Source organism: Lathamus discolor, chromosome 17, assembly GCF_037157495.1.
Source record: "Lathamus discolor isolate bLatDis1 chromosome 17, bLatDis1.hap1, whole genome shotgun sequence".
Classification (NCBI taxonomy): Eukaryota; Metazoa; Chordata; class Aves; order Psittaciformes; family Psittacidae; genus Lathamus; species Lathamus discolor.
Window position 1 is genome coordinate 7,300,754 of NC_088900.1, and position 6,000 is coordinate 7,306,753.

The following is a 6,000-nucleotide window of genomic DNA, read 5'->3' on the forward strand; positions in this document are numbered from 1 at the left end:
CTTGGTGGCACCTGTTGGGGTAGACCTGGTAACCCTAGCAGGGTCAATCTTGATGGCCATTGGCGGGATAGACCTGATAGCCCTAGGCTTGCAATCTGCTGAAATGTGTGTAAGAAACGGTATGAAATTGCCTTCAGTAATGTTTAGTGCAGCCTTTGGAAAGGGACACAATGCACTTGTGATTTTCTAGGTGAATACTTCTCAAATTCTCTGGTAAATACTTTTAAAGTCTCTCCCCTTCCCTGGCACATTGAGCACCGCCTGTATCTCCATCGGCTCCACATATCCCAGTGGATCTACAGCGCTTCCAGTCTGATGGGGAAAAAAACCCAACTGTTTTTTAATACCAGGAAAAAACCATCTGCTGGGTCCTCCTCTGCTTCCCCCAGTGTTGCCTTCGGGGGCGTGGTGACCTATCTCAGGAACGGCACGGCGACCAACCCCAGGCCGCTCGGTCCATCTGCTCACAGACACCAACGTGGTGGACGGCAAATGGCGTTTATTGATAGGTGACACAGCCTTATATACCCTAGGTTTACAACGTCACTTCCGTCTACTTACATCAAAAACCAAGTGTTACTGGCTCTAGGGAGAGAGGCCTTATCTTCTTATCTTTCCGTACAACACGACATCTTCCGACCGCCAGACCCTAACTACCACATTTCCCCCCTCCCTATGCACAACTAAATAAGCCAAAATATAAAAGTATAAAAGCATGCACCATAGTATCATAATAACAATAAAATTAACTAAAATCTAATAAGTTCCAGAGGAGGTATGCAATTGTCCACCTATCTTAAGGTATGTATCACAGACAAACTTAAACATAGAACATAAGGCACATAAAACAAGAAGTACCCAAAGAATAACTAAAATCAGTGGGGTATAATTGGAGATGGCGAAAAAAGATTTTAAATAAGAACATTTTTAAAGCAGTTGTCGGCGTTCTAATAACATAATGTCAACTTGTTCTAGCTGGCTCTTAACAAACGACATAAGCTTATTCAGGACACAGGGTCCAAAAATCAGTACCATCACAATCATTACGATAGGCCCCACCAAAGTAGATACCAGGGTGTTCAACCATGGTGAATGACTAAACCATGTTTCATACCACCCTTGTTGGACTTCTCCATCCCTTTTTTCTAGACCTTCTCTAAGTTTAGTCATAGTATCTCTGACAACTCCAGTATGATCTGCATATACGCAGCATTCCTCTCTAAGCACTACACACACTCCTCCTTGCTGTAAATACATTTGATCTAATCCTCTCCGATTTTGCAGCACTACTTCGGACAGTGATCTGACAGATTTTTCTAAAGCAGTTATTGATTGCTCGATTCTTACCAGATCCTCATCTACAGCCGTCCTTAGTGCTTTAAATTCTTTACTCTGTTGCACTAACGAGGTTACTCCCGTACCTACTCCCACACCTCCTAAAATCATTAGTGTAGCTACTGTTAATGCTGTAAAAGGTTCTCGTTTAAATAAATAGTGTTCTAAAGTAATCTGTGAGTTATAAACAAACTCTTCAGAATGAGAAAAAATTCTAGGAACTATTGCCACTTGTATACAGTAATCCGAAGACTCATTAAAAAGTTTCAATGATAAACAAGGTGTAACTCCTATAGTGGAACAAACCCACTTAGTATCACTAGCCGGTAATAATCATCTTGCTGGTTTTTTAGATGGCAGTGGTCCCTTTTCCGTATTAACACACAAACGTCTTTTGTGTTCAGGAACCTTCCCTACACACATACCTCTTCCTGTCACTTGAGTTAATGTAATTCCTTGTTTTTCTAGACCCCATGTACACTGTGCTGGATTAGTGGCATTTGAGAGTCTAGGTTTTTTGATGACTCCTACAGCCTCATAAAAAGGCGGTCTCATTCCATAACACAACCAACAATGTTCAGTAAGATTTGGATTAGTTCTATTCAATACCAGATAACTGGCTTGCATCAATTTCCAAAGAGAATTACCCCCTAGATATTCATCTTGAGTGGGGGTGAGGATATTTTTAGTATCAGTCATTTCAGAAACTATTGTTACATTATCTGATATCTCTTCAACTAAATCATCAATCAATACTAGGTTGGGGCCTACTGGTAACGGATCATTTAGAACCATTTCCTTTTTAATAAGAAATAATCCACCTCTATCTGATCCTGGTTCCCAATACCTAAGGCCCCAAACTCTACCTATTGACCATCCTGAATCCTCAGGCTGCAAAATGTCAAGTCTTATATGCCGGCAATTACTATTCGAAACGCCTCCAAGAGAATCATGTTTAGGCAACTTACATCCATCAGGTCCCCAACTCGTTTTTAAGAAATCTTTCATCAAAGGAGACCATGAGGAAGCAATTGTTTCGCAACCCCAATAAGCACAATAATAATGATTTGGATGATTGCAATATCCTTTTCCAGGGTTGGAAGCAGGACACATATAATAGCCTATTAAATCCAAACATGGCTCTATAGGTGCTAACTGACACAAAGTAACTGTAAAACTGGGAGCTCCTGGAGTTATGATGATTTGTACAACCTTAACACTCTCTCCTTGATATAATGTCCATTTAAATGGCTGGTGAGCCTGATGACTTATTTCGCCCCCTGTTCATAATGGCACCAAAACCAAAATAATCAAAATACACCGGAAAGGATACAACTTCCTTCCCTGTCCCAAGGCGATCTGGTTCATATTTATTTTCTGTCCAGAACCTTGAAGTCGTTTCAACCAAGAAGTCCCCAAATCGTCCCGCATCCTGGCACATTGCCCTTCTCCGAATTCTGACAAACTGTCATTCTTTTTTGCCGACGAAGAATCCGGGTCACGGGAACAGCCAATGATGAAATCCTGCAGATAAAAACTCACAGTTTTCGTTAGTTTTATTTTGAAGATCTGGTTTAATAGACTTAAGCGGAGACCACTTAACTCTACCATCCTTTTTAACTGCAGCATACCCTCGCCCTGTGAGGACTAACCTCCATCCTTGCTCCCATTCTCCCAACTCATTTCTAACTATAACTAACGGGCCCTCATCTAATGTTCGAGTGGCCCAATGTTTTTGGGAGGGACTATGTACCTCATCTCCCCTGGAAAATTGATTTAATGCTAACAGGGCGGTCGCTAACAAGCGTGCTTGATCTCCCGAAGGAATGGTGTTGACAAAACCTTCTGCCTTTGCCAGCACCTCTAACTTAGATTTCAAAGTCTGATTCGCTCATTCAACTATAGCTTGCCCTGTACTATTATACGGAATCCCATGTATTAAAGTAATACTCTATTTAGAAGCAAATGCCTGTACTGATTTAGAAACAAAATTCAAACCATTATCTGTTTTAATCTGATCAGGGACACCAAGCCACGCCATAACTGTCAACCAATGTTGAACAGTCGCTTTAGAATTGATTCTGAGATGTTGCGTTGCCATAATCACTCCACTATATGTGTCTACAGTCACCGCCAACCACGCTCGAGGTTTCAGCAGCTGACAAAACGTAAAATCCGTCTGCCACACCTCAGAGGCCTTAAGACCTCTGCGGTTGACCCCACTGGACCACAACGGTGTTTTCTGACAATGGGGACACGTGGCAACTACATGCTTCGCGTCAGCGACCGAAATCCCACAATTTTTTGCTAGCGCTTTGGCTCCAATGTGAAGAGACTCATGTAACTGACGGGCATCTCTCAGCGTCCACAGTCCTTTTGCGGCGGCGTCTGGTTTATCATTACCAACTTGGAAAAAACCTTTAATTGAATCATGACTATTAACATGAATGACCGATATAGTACCCTTTCGGGAAAAAAATGCTTCTTCTAACATCAAAGCTACTGTAGATGTTGACACACCAGGGCCTGACAAACATCGAATCGGTCACTATATTAAGATGTTCCATTGGGAACAATCCGCACGCCAGTACCACTGCCATCGCTTCCAGCTGTTGAACTGAAAGCGTATGGTCAGTCGTTTTAATACAGTGCCATTCTCCCTCTGATTGCCATACTGCCGCTGCGGTGAAGTCACCGAAGATGCATCTGTAAAGACTGTTGGTCCCTGTTGAGGTCGATCCATGACCTTCCATGGAAGGTCAATATCAACAAGTGCCAACATTTGAGTCCAGGGAGGCTTTATAGCATACTGGACTTCTCCACCAAATCCAACAAGAGCTATAGCCAAATACTCTGACATCGCCACTGACAACATCAGAAGCTGTTTACGGAAGGGTAAAAATATCCTGGCAGGTTCAATGCCCAGATATCTTAGGGCAAGTTTCCTGCCTTTCATGATTAAATTACCAAGACATTCAATTCCTGGAGAAAATGCACAAGACAGTTTTCCCGGAACTATCCACTGTATTGGATGAGCCTTTTCAGGCTGATCCAATCTGAGCTAATTGGTGTCAGTTCAAATCCTACCGCTGCAATAGGAAGTAAAAGAATTCTCTGGACTCCATCTCCAGAAGGCAGAGTCTTAAACACCTGAAGCACACCTCCTCTGACCCTGAGACACACCCGTTAATTCTGGGTGCCTCAGAGGGTTAGACAACATTTAAACCAGCCCAGCAGTGGTGGACGGTTACACACCTGGTTCCTCCACCTGAAACCAAGAAGTTTTGCGGAGGCAGAGGAAGACAAAGGGACAGTTTCCCTCGGCTGTGGGGTGTCTGGAGGTTTGCACAGGGACAGCGGAATTGGCTTCAGGTACCACAGATCTGACACAGTCTCAGAATCCAGACCCAGATAGTCAGAGATGACACGCTGCAGGCTGTCTTGTGCCAGTGGGATTGTTTTAAATACGCTGCCCTTTTAAGAGAAAGCAGTGAAGCTCTTGTGAAAACCACAAGTGATGACATTTGTCGTGGCTCATTCCACAGCCTCAGGTCAGCATTCAAGAAAATTCAGCGACCTGAATGTAAACAGGTCTACAAAAGATGCACAGTTTTTCATCTCAGTTCTGGGGCCCTCAAGGAGGGGGCATACACAGACAGAGAGAAAAATGCCTCTCCTTATCTTCATCAGGACTTAGTTATCGCCTTCTGCTTCCCCATTGTGAAGGCTGAACACACAGCCATCTACTTAGCTAGTAACACAAGCGTTTTTCACTCTCATCACTACTGCGACTGCATTATGGACCCTTACAAAAACACTAGTAGCCTTGCAGAAAAAGTAGATTTTTGTACTATACAAATAAAGAGAATTCTGTTTCCTTCTATAAGCACCATATGTAGAGGAGGAGATTTACCAAGGCAGAAACTGTAGCAAGACAGCGACTGAATCTCCTGAATATCCATTAACAGATACCAAGTTTAAAGGGCACTTACTAAACGCTAACCATGTTTGCCTCAGCTGCAGGTACACTCTGAAGTCATTCCGCTCCCTCCCTGCTTCCGGTTCTTCCCGTTGCCCTTCCCGTTGCCCTTCCCGTTGCCGTCGCCGCCACCTCCGGGCCAGGGCTCCCGTGCGGCGGAGCCCTTGCCGCCACGCCGTCCGCCATGTTGGGAATGGCAGAAGTGACGCAAAGACGCGACGTGAGAGAAGGGAGGAGGGAGGGGAGGAGGGAGGGGATTGGCTGTTGCTAGGAGACGGCGTGAGGGCGACGCCTGGTGGGGAGGACGGGCATTGTATAGAGCGGCGTAGGGCCCATACAGACCCCCACAGACCCTCATAAACCCCCTATAGACCCCCATGGACGCCCATAAATCCATTGTAGACCCCACACAGACGCCACAGCCAATGGGAGCTGTGGGGGGGCTGAGCGGAAACGGGGCGGGACTGAGAGTGACTGACAGGCGCCTCAGCCAATGGGCGCCGTGGGGGGGGCAGAGCGGAAATGGGGCAGGACAGAGAGTGACTGACAGGAGCCTCAGCGAATGGGCGCCGTGGGGGGGCTGAGCGGAAACGGGGCGGGACTGAGAGTGACTGACAGACAACTCAGCCAATGGGAGCCGTGGGGGGGCAGAGCGGAAACGGGGCGGGACGGAGAGTGACTGACAG

At 45.4% G+C, this 6,000-nt stretch overlaps 1 long non-coding RNA gene across 3 annotated transcripts; it reads right to left on the bottom strand.

Moving 5' to 3' along the window:
* Positions 1-479: 479 nt before the first annotated feature.
* Positions 480-5,793, bottom strand: LOC136023042 (uncharacterized). Of its 3 annotated transcripts, none has more exons than XR_010616447.1 (2): positions 5,339-5,793; positions 480-4,809 (listed from the first exon to the last, which is right to left on the bottom strand). It is a non-coding gene; the product is annotated as an uncharacterized LOC136023042 (long non-coding RNA). The 3 variants fall into 3 exon arrangements; XR_010616448.1 differs by having other exon boundaries at positions 480-2,859; positions 5,328-5,793; XR_010616446.1 differs by having other exon boundaries at positions 5,328-5,793.
* Positions 5,794-6,000: the final 207 nt, after the last annotated feature.